This window comes from Falco peregrinus, chromosome 1, assembly GCF_023634155.1.
Source record: "Falco peregrinus isolate bFalPer1 chromosome 1, bFalPer1.pri, whole genome shotgun sequence".
NCBI classification, from domain to species: domain Eukaryota; kingdom Metazoa; phylum Chordata; class Aves; order Falconiformes; family Falconidae; genus Falco; species Falco peregrinus.
The window spans coordinates 58,339,759-58,354,963 of NC_073721.1; the positions used below are offsets into that span (position 1 = coordinate 58,339,759).

The window sequence follows — 15,205 nt, forward strand, 5'->3', positions numbered from 1 at the left end:
ACAGCAAAGCAACGCTTACGAGTCAGAACATCGCTGTTGACTCTCACTTGTACTGAGCCACTATGCTAACCCTGTTCAAATTGCATTTTATGCCCTCCACCAAAAAGACAGCTGTAAAGCTTCTACACAGTTTGTGTCCACTCCTTGCTGTGGTACACCGGCAACCACTGGACACAAGCTTTACTGTCACCCCTGCACAGGCACTGGCCCCTGTGTGAAGTCAGGCTGCAATTCCCATCGCCGACCAGGGAAGAGCTGTCAGATGAAATGGAGCTCATTGCCTGTCTGAGTTGTAAGAATGCAACTGATGATCTGGAGTGAAAAAAAAAAAAGCAGAAAGAAATTACTGTAGAGAATTGTTCATGGAGCACTGAACCCTGAAAATCTTCCCACCTGTCCCCAATCTTGACACTCTTCTAATCGTGTCGGTCTGTTTAAGAAAAGACTTCTATCTGCAGACCTTGCCTCTCTTACGTCCTTAGAACATCACATGTTGATACCTGCAATGAAGCACTCAGGAGACAAGATTGTGGAAGGACCTGTTTACAAATTAGCCAAAGACAAACAAGCACTTAAGAGTTTAAAGATGGAATTAACATCAGCCACAAGCAAAGACTAACACTTATCAGCACTTTCTGTTATTTCTGTAGAGGTCACTTCCTACATTTCCTTTGGAAAAAAAAAAAAAAAATCTATTAGTGACAGAAAGGCCTGCAGGACTTGGCACAATCTGCTACAGCAGCCAAGCTGACCAAGCAAAGACTTGCACTGAACAATCTTACACAAAGAACCAGAAAGGTACTCAGAAATTGCAGTTGTTTCGCTTCCAAGCACTGCCTGGGAGAAGTCCTATAGACACTTCACATGGTTCAAAAGATGACAGCAGCATCCCAACGCACCTTTGAAGCCACACAATGATGTCACTTCAAAATACTGCTCCCTATAAGATGTCACAACACGAGGACCAAGGCAACTAGAAGTACCTGGACTACTTGTCTAATAGCTTGAGCACCGAAATGCCTGCCAGAAAGAGTTCAAGAAAACTCAGCAACAGTTTCGGAGTCACAAAAACCCAAGACACTGTCACAGACAGAACTCCATGGCTTTGGGGGACCAGGTTGCTACAAACTGAACCCTGTGGGATCTCTGACAGATGTTCCATTGAAAAGAAACAAGCTGAGCAACAATCAAGCAGGAAGCCAATGCTCCAGACCCAAGTACATTGCACTTTATGCTCCTCCCTGAAGCATATGGAGTTTTGCTGTTGCTTTCAGCCACCTTCCCCAGCCTTTTCCACTGAAAGTGGAGCACTGGGAAGTCTTCTTGAATCAGCTCTAAGGAAGGGAAGCCCTGGTGCTACCCCTTTCTCCTATTTATACCAACAACATTAGTGCAACAGTTCAAACATATTTTATATATAGCTCTGTGGCTTATTTCCAGGCAGAAGTAACTCAATGCTGGTGTACATATGTTTAGACCACAGCAATTGGAAAGAATGTCCCATAAATGCTGTTAACTGCTGCTCCACTGTGACCAGAACAGGCTCTACCACTGCAGAAATACAAGCCGCGTTAGGAAAAAAAAAGAAAGAGTCATCCACCCAGAAGCTAAGCAAGCCACTTGCCACCTGCACAGCACTGACAGACTTCCACTATAGCCCCAACAGATTTATAGCTTTAAATTAACAGCCAGCTCTTGTCACATCAAGATATAGTGCCTGACTGCTAAGAGACCACATAGAGGTGACCAGGGTGTGGGCCAGCATAAGGGCTGACATGCAATACATAAAGCATCTGCCAGTATCCACTTGCATTTTAAAATAATCTTATAAACATAAAGGCTGGACAAACAGAAGAGTCAGATTTGCATAGTCCTATTTGCAAACCCTGCTTGTACTGAAAACATCAGTAGTGCCACCATGTTTTAATGAGTCTGACTTTAGTCCAATACCCTAAGCTCACATACTGAAAAGAAACAAGAAGGGCAAGGTGCAGGAGCCACGGATCGACATCCAAAATGTACTTCCCTTGGTACTGGCTGCAGGGACTTCAGTGGCACATAGAGGAGAGAGGCACCTGCTCTAAACCCACAGGACACTGATCCCACTGCTAGACTTAGGTTTTAACATGACCCCAGGTGAGCCAGACCCCAGGCAGCAGCCCACAGGGAGACAGGTGTCTGCAATATTCCCTCTCCTAAAGGAGGATGCTTCTGCTACCACATGTAGACAACCACCAGCTGATAATTACCATGCCTTTCACCAGACTGTCCCTCTCATGGGCTGCAAAGACAGCTCCACCAGTCTTCCCAGACTACATTAAAACAACCTTGCATCACATTTTTCTTTGGAACAGCTAAATATTAACATGTTCTAAGAAAAAATACATATATATCTTGCCTTTTCTTATTTCTGAATCCAATGGGACTGGACTTTAAAGAGGAGCAAAGCATAATCAACACTTCAGAAGTATCTATAAAGGCACGAGCATCTTTGGTTATGTGATGTGGAAAAGTTAATGACCACCATCTCAGGCCTCCGCAGAGACAGGCGTCTCTTGTCCTGGAGGTTAAATAACCTAGCTTTATCCTTGCGTAAACCTGTTTGTAACTTCAGGGATAAAACTGCCCTTCCTGAACACGTCAGGTCAGCATCTTGCTTGGATCAGAAGAGGCTCTGCCAAGGAGCCTCTAACTGGGGAGAAAAGGGGAAACCAAGTACATATTTTGGGATAGATGATGGAGGTACAAAAGAAGAACGGAATTTTTCTGGTTAATTGTTTATTTGGTGGATGGGAAGCAGGGAAAGAGAAACAGTCTCTGTTCTGGGCTTCTCAGGACTGGTAACCCACATGGCCAGGGAATATGGATTAATGGACAAAGTGCAGCTGGTCAAAACAACATGATGAAGACACCTGCATGATATAGATATCAGGGATGCACACACATACAGTTATGTGTATGAAATGAATCATCATACATAGAGTCTGATCTTGCAATCAGCCACAGAGGCACTTATCTTTACGCCCACTGGGTGAAATGGAACTACTCACACTCATACTACCTCACACAAAATTAAGCACATGCTTGTATCCACAGGAATGTCACCAGCGTTTGCATTGTTTTCTTTCAAACCCTTCAAGGTCATCATGACTGTAAAAATGTTACACGAAGCCTTGTGCAAGACTTTGTGTACGTAACAGCTGTAACACAATACCAGTGGGACCTTATAGGCAGGGGAAAAGGGTGGGCTGTACGTTACTGTATTAGCAGGCACACTAAGAAAAGTAACATACGCTCCACCAGAATTGAATATGTTCTTCCTATTAAATACACTCAAGCAGAAAAATAGAAACATACTCACACCATCATGCAACCAGGCCCCAGCATTCAAGTATGCTCTACAATGCAAAATCCTGCTTGGCAGCTGTTTACAGCAGTTTCCTTTCTGAGGATCTGAGAAAAGCATCCACATTAAATCACAGTGGAGAGTGGGAGGGCAGGACATGGGACAGAAACCAGGTGGCAGGCCTGGAAGTAAATCCCTCTTCCAGAGGGATGGCCACAACAGGTAGGCAGCGTTCCCTCTGCTGCCCAGAGACAAGACCCCCCTCCCCAGCACAGGAAATCACCCACTTTGGCATTTTATAATGGATTTTGCTTCTAAGCCCTTCCTTATGCCCCAACTGCTTCCGCAGCTTACACAGATCGCTGATGATTTACAGTTCTGCCACGTCCTCAGCACGAGAGCTCCCCAACTCAAGTAATCCCAAATGCTACACAAATGTGCTCCAGGCCCACGGCTCCCTGCCCCGCTGCCCAGGGCAGGAACGCCAGCTCCGCTCTGCCTGCAGTTAGTGTTCCTTACACCGCCACCTCCGCAGCCGGGGCTGCTGGCTAAGGGGAGCCGGGCTGCTCCTCCCAGTGACACAGGCCCTAAGTGCCAGAAAAAGCTACCCACAGAAAGCGTTTCTGTTGCTTGCCAACGAACCTTTAAGCAATAGGTGATGACTGTTCCCAATTGTTTTTAAACCTCTGGAAAGCACTGACAGCAAAACTAAATGCCTTATCGCAGCAAGCACTCTCGTCTTCCTGCTGGAACATCACAGGGCTCTCCACAGCGAGCAGTACTTCACCCGTGGTGACCTGAGCTCCCCAGGTGCCCTGTAAACCACTTTTCTTTAAAAAAAAGAGACAGATTTCCACAAACTGAAGTGGATCTAACGGGGCAATTCAGTTTCCTTGGCAGAGACAAAGCGCTGGAAGCTGCCCCCTGCATCCGTGCGACCGCATCCTCTGCCGCAGGGGACGGTGCCGCTGCCCAGGCAGCCCGGAGCGCCCGGCCAGCCCCGCTGGCCACCCGCGGCCTGGGGCACCGCAGCCCCGCCGAGGGGCCGGGCGCTGCCTGGAGACAACGCACACTCAGCATATTATATAGGGTTTGTCTAGACTAGAACTTGGTTTGTCTGGTTTTTTCCAAAACCTGTTTAAATTAGAATCACTGAGGTTGGAAAGCCCTTTAAAATCATCAAGTCCAACCATTACCGCAGCCGTGCCAAGCCCGCCGCTAAACCGGGTCCCTAAGCACCGCCTCTGTGTGTTGTTAAACACTTCTGGGATGGTGATTCGAACACTTCCCTGGGCAGCCTGTCCCATGCCTGAGCACCCCCTCAGTGGGGCAGTTGTTCCAAACACCCGATCTACATCCAACCTGAACCTCCCCTGCGGCAGCTGGAGGCCGTGTCCCCTTGTCCTGTCGCTTGTTCCGTGGGAGCAGAGACCGACCCCCCCTGCCCACAGCCCCTGTCAGGCAGCTGCAGGGAGCGACCAGGCCCCCCCCAGCCCCCTCCTCTCCAGGCTGAGCCCCCCCAGCCCCCGCCCGGCTCTTGACACGCTCCAGCCCCTCAGTGTCCCTCTGGCCGTGAGGGGCCCAGAGCTGAGCCCAGGGCTCGAGGGGCGGCCTCACCCGTGCCGAGCGCAGGGGGACGGGCACTGCCCCGGCCCCGCTGGCCACGCCGTGTGGGACACCAGCCGGGGCGCTGCTGGCCTCCTGGGCACGCCGCAGGGCCCGGGCCGCGCTGGGGGCGCGGAGCCGCAGCCCACCCCGCCGCGGACACTGGCAGAGGCAGCGCCGCGCGCTCGGCGCGCCCAGACGCCCGGGGGCGGGGCCAGAGCGCCCCCCGCCTCCCACTGGCTGGCGGCCTGTCCACGGCGGCGGGGGGCGCAGGCCCCGCCCCCCCCGCGGCGCGGCGCAGGGAGCCCGCCCGGCCGAAGCCCGCCCGCCGCGGGGCACGGAGCAGCCGGGAGGCGCCCGGCCACCGCCAGGCTGGCAGCGCGCAGGCAGGCCGGTCCGCGCAACGGCAGCCCCGGTGCTGCGCCGCTCGCCGGCTGCGCCCCAGCCTACCGCCTGGCAGAAGGCCGAGGCAGCCCGCTGGCTTCGCGGAAGGTGGTGCTGGCTCTCGGGCCCTCCTGGGCAGAGATGGCCGTTCGAGGGCCCGGAGCAGCTGCCATGCACCGCAGAGACAGCCCAGGCACTGCATCTTCTGCCCTGCCTCCCACCGATGGCTCCGTTCACAAAGTATGGATCACAGGTCTTGGAAAGCAAAAAGCTTATCTGCATCCCCGCTACAGAAAGCTGGCCAAGAGCTTCGCGAAGCAAGCCTCTGTCAGCCCCCCACCACAGCGGCGATGCAGGAGACCCGCTCTTCCAGACGTTATGGCCATCACCACAGCCAAAGCAGGTGGCAGCGAGGAAGCTGAGGCAAGCTGCCTCTAGCCCAGAGCACCCTGCCCGCCCTCCTCCCCCAGCGCCAGTTATTCACGCCGCTGATTGCATGTCAAAGACATCTCAGCAGCTTAGCTCGGGAAGCCTGCAGAGACATGCAACACAAGCCGTGGATTATCAGGACGATTATCCTCCCAGTGCACGAGAGAATCCCAATTCCAGCCTCAAAAGCAGCTCAGGCTTTTCAAAACAACTACTTCCACTGAGGCCCACTGCACGCTCATCAGAAATATTTGTTAATGCATTTCATTAAAAGCGGTTTATGTCATCCCATCCCCATTCCCCTCCGCAACCACTCCCTACAGCAGGGTTCAGGCACAGGCTGGACAAACACCCTCCAGGCTAGCCCCCACGGTTGGGCAAGGGACGCAGAACCATTTCTGAAGCCTGTCTGGCCGTGATTCAAGGCAAGAAAACCAGGTGAGCTGGGACAAGAAGGGACTGAACGAATGAAGCAGATCCCAGATTTATCCATTCCAGTTTACAGTCAGCAATGCTTTTGGACTCAGCTGCTCAAGAAGGATGACACCCCAAAGCAGGTTTGAAACAACTGCGCTTGGGACCACTATATCTAGCTCAAAACTGGGAGGTACGCCAAATGCAAGGAGTTATGCAGCTGTTCTAAAACCCTGGATGCTGGGACACCTCGCAATAAGTGGGTAACTATCCTGTCTGGTTTACATTGAGGGGGAAAAGGCTCAGAGACAGTCTGCAGCACACAGCACAGAACCCAAAACGATTAATAGCATTTAAAAAAAAATACACAGCTCTGTCTCAAGGTTCACTCTACCATTACACATTTCAGCAGCACAGAAGCATTGGTGAGGAGCGTGAAAAACATCACTCTTAGCCCAGACAAAGCTCTTGCAGAAAAGATGCTAATATTGATGCAATGTAATTGGCAAAAAGAAGTCCTTTTACTGGTATAGCCTGTTTCTTTGAGGGACAGGATCATTCAATAGACTCTTTTGACGCTGTGTCACCACGAAGACAGCTTGTCGTGGAAGCTCAGCTTGCAAATTGTTTCTAAACACAGGCAAGTGCTTAGCCAAGTACACCCCTACACTCATGCCCACTCTGGATACCTCCAACACCATCCCCATCCCCTTACAGTCCAGGTCACAGCCCCACAGTACAGCCATGGCTGAAACACTGAGCACCGAGGGTTGCCACCAACAAAGGAGGCAGGTCTTGCACACACTCCTTGCACCCTCAGTCCTGTTCAATGTTTCAGCAACTCCAGCATCTAGACTGCATCAGGGACTGTGCAATGAACTCAAGTTCCTTTGGTGCAAAGTCCTGGCCTGAGCAATGGCGCTTCCCCCCCTTCAAATGAAAGCATCCCTAATACAAACAAGACTTCAAAGGCAAGCAGCCCCTTATGTGCTACTCAGAGGTGAGTAACTGATTTCAAAGCCCTTGGGAGAGCTCAGAGGCTACCACTGTCGAGCACAGGAGACGCAGATAACACTTCAGGACTGGCACTTCAAACAACAACTGCCCTGTGCCGGGCCTGCCTGCCGATAAGGAAGGATTTCTGAATGGGCAACACTTTTTCACAGTGCCTACTTGGAAGAAAAACAGGAGCAAAGAGCTTTACAAGTCTGTATCCCTCAATCCACTGACACTGCCATAAAGTTGCCTTCTCCTTTCAGAAACTCCTCCGTCTGCCTGCTCTCAAGCCATTTGTTAGTGTTATGACTCTCTACCACTATGCAACCTCCAATAACCTTCTTTCTTCCAGAGAAAGGAGTCTCTCTGGATCCATGAGGGGGAAATTTCAGCCTAACTATGCGAAGTGTTTAGGAGATGCAGAAATTAAAAAAACATCACTGTAAGGAAAGAATGCCATTGTTCAAATTCCACCAGGTATGAGATCTCCTATTAGTTGTTAAATCACATCAGCCTTCTTGACCAGCCGTGAGTTTTAATACTGTATTTGGGAGAACAAGCAGGACTGGGTTTTATTGCTATTGACTTGGAAACACTGAATACACCAGCAGTTCATAGGCTGTTCTATAGTACTATTTTCAATCAGTTTCCCCACAGTAACTAACAACAGTACTGGTCTCCTGGGACACTAGCAAAATTACAAGGCTTACTGGGGTTTCCACAGCTCTAATTCATATGGTGCTTAATCTGCTTGAGCCTGTTGGAAAGTCATCATCACCAAAGCTACTGAAATCATTAGTGACAATGGAACCAAGTCAGCATTTACAACAGCACAACAGTCTGGGACTTTTAAGCAAATAATCCTAAATGAACACACAGTCCTCACATGGGAAAGGTGAGAAACATCCCTGGTAATCTGCAAGAGGCTGGGCTCTGTGGCTAAGGCTAAGATTTGGCCTCAGAGGATCAGGATTCAATTTCTACATCTGCCTCAGACTTCCTGAAGGAGTTTGGAGCCATGTCTGTACAGGAAAAGCATATCCCGTTCCCCCTGCACCTTTTTTTTTTTAAGCCTGAAGCTCCTCTGGGCTGGGTCTACTTTGTCATGTGTCTGTCCAGCGCTCACCAAAGGAAGGTAGTGATGGGGTGCTCCTGCAGTCTATGGTCATACGAATACTAGCAGTGACTCACCTTTGCGCCAATATTTTTGAAGACAGATCACATGGCACAGATCCACTGCTGGTTACAACAGCCGCAGGCCTCAGCTATATTTTCCTTGCACAACATGCAAACATGCTCAGGGCAAGGCTAAGCAGCACTGTGGTGAAAGCAAATAGTGGGAGGTTTTCTCTGAATTGCAGTAGCCACCCTTCGGTGGGCACAGCCTCAGCAGAGTCTGCAGGGTTTCAGGCACAGGGACCAGCCCACATCTGAAGCTGGAAACCAGAACAGAAAGCATCCCGCAACCCTGCTACGCACGTACAGGAGCCCTCAGAGACTTGCAGCTCTGCAGAGGCAGGTACATCAGACATAAAAAGAAGCCTGAAGTGACTGAAACTGGGCTTGGTGCTAGTTAATTATTTAGACCTTAGCTGGGATCACTCAGCACTAATGCCAGGGCTCCATTCTGCTAAGCACTGTTTGAGTGCCATGTAAGTGCCACTCCCTGCCCCAGACATTGAGACAAGAGACCTTTTAAAAAAGCCAAAGACTAGCTAGTGCACGCTGTTTGCTTTCACTCTCACAGAGAGAACTGTACCAAGACTAATCAAGCAACTTCTCCCTACAACCTGATCAACAGGAACCAAAATATCTACTCAGATTCACCAGGCCAACAAAATGCTGATCATCGCTTTCTCAGCTGGAAACGGAGGTGATGCCCTGCAGTTGCTTTCCACTAGACACAGAGGAGAATGAAATAATACACAGGCTCTTGCAGACCCTTGATGATACAAAAGCAGATAGTGGCCCAACCTGGCTGGACTCCCAACCATCACTTCAACTGTTCTGTCCTCCTGAAACTAATGAGGCAATACACCACAGGTAGTACCAAGCACACAGCTAGCGAAACAGATGGCACACTTTGGAGGATGTCCCTTTCCACTGTGTCCGTGGATGCCTTTCTCCGCCACACCTCCATACGCCACAGCGAACAACAGCTCTGACCAGCCAGCAGCAAATGTACCACCTGCAACATCTCTGACCAGCCCTGACCTCTGCCATTTTACCATCCCAGCCAGGTCTTTGGCGAAACCCTACATGCTTCACAGCCCACTGCGGAACAACAGCCACCAAGCAAAAGGGGGTCATCAGTCTATATGTGTACGGCTTATCCAGCACAGCAGGAACAGAGTAAAACCTGCTTACGAGTCTGTCCAGCCAGGTTAGCTAAGTCCCACGTGCCTTCTCGGAATACCCAGCTCATCTGAAGGAGGTAAAGAACAATACGCAAGGCGAGGCCTCAGCAGCTCTAAAAGACCACCCAGGTAAGGAGCATATGAGCACCCAGGGAAGCAAGACCCATTTAAACCCACCAGGCAAATGACCTGGTTTGTGTTATTTATGCTGACTGCACCCCAGCTGTTAGCACATTGTCACTCTCCCCCCCGTCACGGAGAGGTCTTCCTGGTGCCTCTTACAGTAAAGACAGCACATTGTTTAGGGGTGGTTAGAAGGGCGGATCTTTCCAGCAATCTTGTCTCAAAATTGGCAAGAAGGATCACAGTGGCTCATGGATACTGTTGCAGGCTACAAAACCAAACATGTCAAACTGTTACATCCTTTTATATCCACCATACTTCAAGAACTGAGAGCAATCGGTGTTACAGTCCTCCAGCAGAAAAGCTTTGGCTTTGATATGCCCTGTGGCTCTAAGTCACGTTCAACAGATGTTTGGCTCCAACTCAGGCCAGGAGAGCTAGCCAGATCACTCTGTAATTTCAAGTCAAGGCATAACATTCTTATAGCAAAGAATGGAACAAGGAAAATCTGTGTGTGAAATGAACACAGGGTCATCCTGAGCACTGTGTATTTGAGGATGGGGTACAGGGGACAAGAGCAGCCCCACAGGGAAAGATTCAGCCCCTAAGCTACGAGACTCTCAGTTGTTCCACTGACAATCCACAGATACAGACACGCCACCGAAATGCAGGTCTGGCTGCGGAGAAGCTAACCAGCCTCCGTTCTCCGCTTTAAGGGTCGCTGTTATAAGCCTGACCAGACACAGACAGGAAATCCCCTCTGCCTCTGGACAGCAGCCCCTAGGCTGCTGGAGCAATTGGGTGTGTTCAGACTGAGCGGTGCAGAGCTGGGAGAGAGATCCCTAGCTACCAGCTGGGGCCAAGCAGCATTCGTGGAGGCTGAAGCAGAACAGGCACAGCAGCAGAAGGCCAGACCAGGGCTAGAGGCATCCTCTCAGCTGTGCCACTGGCTGCACTGGTCCCAGTGCTGGCGGTCTGAGCACCACTCAGACTCCAGTGGAGTGCAGAAGGGCAATACTGCCTGAACGGCTCCTCAAAAGCACTACCATTATGTGAAAGACCCTTCCAAATCCTGCCAAAACAAAAGCTTATGACAGCATCAGACAGGCTGCTCTCTACTTCACCCACAGAGTCAGGCTGCTCAGCCCCACAGCCAGCTCCCTGGGAAGTTCTGCCCATGAGGAACCCAGCACGTTCTGCTGCTGCAGGACCAAGTTGTACCCAAAGACTTACAAAGAATCCCACTCCTCAACAAGCCTCAACTTCACCTTAAATGATTTAATAAGAGGTGATGATTTCTGAAGCGTTTGTATCAGTGAATCAAACTTGTGGGTTTTGGTTCTGCTCCAGTTCAGGTTCAGCAGTTCTCTGCTGATCTGGTTAAGACCAGTAGTGGTCTAAACTGATTCAAGTTGGAAGCTACAATATTTTCAAACAAGAAGGCCTGTGTACTGAGGGCAGGAAGCCACAGCCAGGCCAGAAACATTACTCCACTCTCCTGTGTCCAGGACAGCTTGTGGTCCTAGCTGAGCCCTGCAGCTTCTCAAGGGATTGAGGAGCTGGAGAACTGCATTAGGAACACAAGGGGCAGGGCAAGGCATGAGGGGTCTCAAGCTTCCATGGATCCGCTTCCCTCTTAAATCTGTGTCTGCTCGCTGGCAGGACACAGAGGTATGCGTACATGTTTCTGCTGCCCTAACGGGGAAGCTCCCATCAGGCTGACGGGAGCCCAGAGGCTGGCAGTAAGAACAGACCATGCCTCACCAAAGGACAACAGGAAACACTGTCCCACTAGGAGCTACTTAGTCAGGGCTCATTTTCAGAACAAAAGCTCTCAAAAAGGTTTTGTGGAGCCACCCAGTCCAACCCAGCATCATGGAGCAGCAACAGGCGCTCCAGCTGCACATGTTTGCACGACACTTGGCAGGGGAGAGACCACAATACAACAGTCCCCGTGCCGAATGACTTCCTGCTGGGGAATGTCAGGTTTTAGTCGAAGCGTTCTTTCCAACTTGGCAACTTGAAATATTTCTGGCTTAGAAAAAAAAAAAAACAAGAGAGATCAAAGAAATATGCAGCAAATTCCAAATCTGTGTGGTTTTGTGTTTGGGTTTTTTTGACCCACTAGCTTACCTTCTTCAGGAAAAGCCTGTAGCAGACTTCGTAGCAATTTGTTTCTACATTGATATTCATAATCTGGTTTGACTGAGTATACCTGCCACACGTACGTACACTCTACAATAGGCACAGCTACATCAGTTTAAAAGATGCTTATATTGTTAAGCTGTACTCTTGTGAACATGAACAGTCCCTGCAGGAACTGTACCTGTTCAGGTGCATTACTTCTGTGAGCAGAGAGATTTACATAGCCAAGCTGCAGGGCAGTACAGCAACCAGGACATTTTAGCAATGGGAGACAGCTTGACCCTTAACTTCCCCACTGTCCTGCTAGTGCCACTCATTCAGGGTGATCGATGCTGCCTAAAGGCACTCTGTGCCCAGTTTTTAACCCTGCATCTCTACTGGAATGACAAGCACGGTGACGAGATGCATGGCCGGGTTTCTGGTAGGGCTAGTAATCATCTAGAAATTGAACACAGGCCAACCAACTTATCTGAGGAAATTTTAGCTTCCAGGCACCACACAGACACATTACAATCCCAACAATCAACAGGTCTAGACTGAAGTCACTGTACTCTGGGTCTATATTTGTTCAACACAAAAACCAGAGATCTGGAGAGGACAGAAAAAGTGGATTTGAGCCACAAACATCAGAAGACAAAAACAGAAAAGGTCTAAACAGAGTTAGTCAGACGGCAACAAAAATCAGGACTCCCACAAAATATAAGTTGTTTCCAAAAAGCAGCAAGAAAACAAAACACTACACCCAACTTGCCAACAAACTTTACTTAAAGAGCTCCCATTCCTTCCCCTTATTTTATTTATTATTTCTTTCAAGTATCAATGATTATGTATTGGTTCCTTAGTTTTACTCCTGTAGAGATCTCCTGTAGCTGTTCCGTAAAACCAGGCATTAAAGTATAGGCAAGAAATAAGTCCTAATAAAAGTCACAAAACAAGTTCTCTCTTGTACAGCTCCCAAGTAACACACTGCAAGTCCTGCACAGCCATCATGCAAAATATCTCTACTTACACACACTCCCCCTTCCAGAGCAATGCACAAACAGGTCTGCGGAGCCAGCCTCCCACAGCCTGCCCACATCCAGCCTGGCATTACATGTCTGCTTTGCTGTAAGGAGCCAATTTTCACAGGGCTTCTCTTCAGCATGACAAACTGTCCAAGGGGTCTGTCCCTCACCGCTGAGACAGCCTGGCAGGCTTCACACCACCAAAGGGTTGTTTAGGAAAGAGCAGGGACACCATCGACACTTTGCACTCGTGGGGGGAAAATCACAGCACTGGAAGCTGAGGCAGTCCCACTGAGGGTACTTGTCCATCTTAAATTGAGCAGCTGGTTGCAATAAAGCTCAAGGGACTCAGAGGAACCACAGGGCTGTTGAGGGCTTGCTCTTCACCTACATCTGCACATACAAAGCACACTATCACCTTTCAGGCATTAACTTACCGCCGCAGTCTTACTCCATCCTATGCAACCAAGCAGCATTCAGCATAGGTGACCAGCCAAAGCTATCAGCTTCATAGCCCCTTCCATATTTCATGTGACTAGAGTCACATGCATCTCTTGGAGCAGTCATTTCTCAAAAAGTCCAAGAGACAAAGCAGCCTGAAAAAACCCTCTCTGCAGGTCAGCAAGGATCCTTCAAAAGCGATGTGTATGATGCTCAGCTTCATTTCCAAAGGATTTACACTCACAACAAATTGGAGCCTGAGAGGATCTGTTTCCTGCTATTTTAGAAAAGTAGTGCTGCTTCTCACCTTGGAAGGCAGTGGAGCACACACATAGCAGAGGGAACATCTCCACAGACATCCAACATATGTTGGATCTTTGGTAAGGGGCCCACTCCTTTTTGCCTTGCCTGCTCCAGCTGTCCCGCTGAAGGCAGGCCATAACTCACTTGAGGGAAATTCAGAGCAGATTGCTTTAGGAAACCATCACCAGCACCTAACTCCTCATCCTGACAAATTGCTTCTGCCAGCAAACTCCCCATCGATTCCTTTGCATCTCACTGATAAACTGCTTTTACTAACAAGATACACAAAATCCAGCCCTCAAACCCTAATTTGATGGTGTTCGAATGAATCCACGATATCCCTAGGGGATCAGACAGCCCTGGCTGCACACTGGAAGACAGCACAAAGGATACAACGGAGCTCCTCCAAAACTCATGTCAAAGCAAAACAAAATGAAACGGGTATCAGGGAACAGCCAGCATACGTAGCAGCAGGTCCCAGCTCTGAAAAGGAGTGTGCAGCCCTCAGCTCCCGTTCCTAGAGCCAGAATCCAGTGCCTGCTGTAGTACATGGTGGTACAGGTGGCTTTTGGCTCTTTCAACAGAGGTCTCTGCAGAATAGAGATCAACAAACTGCTCCTCAGCAACAGCTACAAAGTACATTTCACTGGCAGTCCACAGGCTGCATTAAATGCAACACATTGCACACACCGAGGTCATGCACAAACACCAAGGACCCTCCTCTAAACAACTTTGAGGAAGCCGAGCAGGTTTTTCTCTTGCTTGACAAAAGAAGTATATTGTGTTCCTTGGTATTAAACAGCCATCTCAGGGAAACTCTGACCTGAACCAAGAGTTCTGAGATGAGGACTGCAGGCTGGGGACAGGCCATTTAAGTAAGGTGTCATTTATTTCCCCTGAAGTGTTAATCACACTCTTCACCCTGAGAGAGAAATTTTGAAGCAGTACTGTTTTGAGACAAATGAATGTGCTTTCCAGTCATGGATTACAAGCATTTCTTATTTATTAGTGAGTCTTCACAAGGTGGGAGGGATTAAGCTTTCTACTTATGTGGAGAGCGAGCTATGCAAAGGCTGTGATTTGCCCAGGTTTACAGGTGAATCAGTGGCAGGGGGAGAATGAGGAGCCCTGACTCAGAGGCACCTGCTGTCAGCACAAGGCAATGCCATCCAGCTCCTGTTCTCCCTGCAGCTGGGGTTAAGTCATCCTCCTCTCCTCATGACACCAGTCAATTCCCAGTGAGTGACTGGCAGGAATTCTCCACGCCACCAAGAAGAATGATGGATTTTTCAGGTAGAAGCAATGACGCCCCAGACAAGACATCCCCAAGGGAAGCGGAGCTGAGGCACACGGAGGAGGAACACAGAGGAAAGCTCATCCAGCAGGCCTGTGGAACACAGACCCCATCTGAACACTCACCTCCGAGACATATCTCACATCCTCCATCTTTTGGATCCTCCTACCCTTCCCCACATGCTCACAGAACACTCTTTTGCAGGGTTGAGAGCAAGTGCTTACAGAGATGAACAGGCTCTTGTGTCTCATTAGCTGCTGGTAATGGAGGTTAGCAGTTGGGAACATGGAGGAAGAGGCAGAATTCTATTTCTCCTGTCAGGCATCCATAACAACACACACCACAATGCACGAAATCCCAAAAA

The 15,205-nt window shown here is 49.5% G+C and overlaps 1 protein-coding gene across 5 annotated transcripts in view; it reads right to left on the reverse strand.

Annotated features, from left to right (window-relative positions):
- MAPKBP1 (mitogen-activated protein kinase binding protein 1) overlaps positions 1 to 15,205 on the reverse strand; it is a 103,888-nt gene that overhangs the window by 87,129 nt on the left and 1,554 nt on the right. The window lies entirely within an intron of this gene.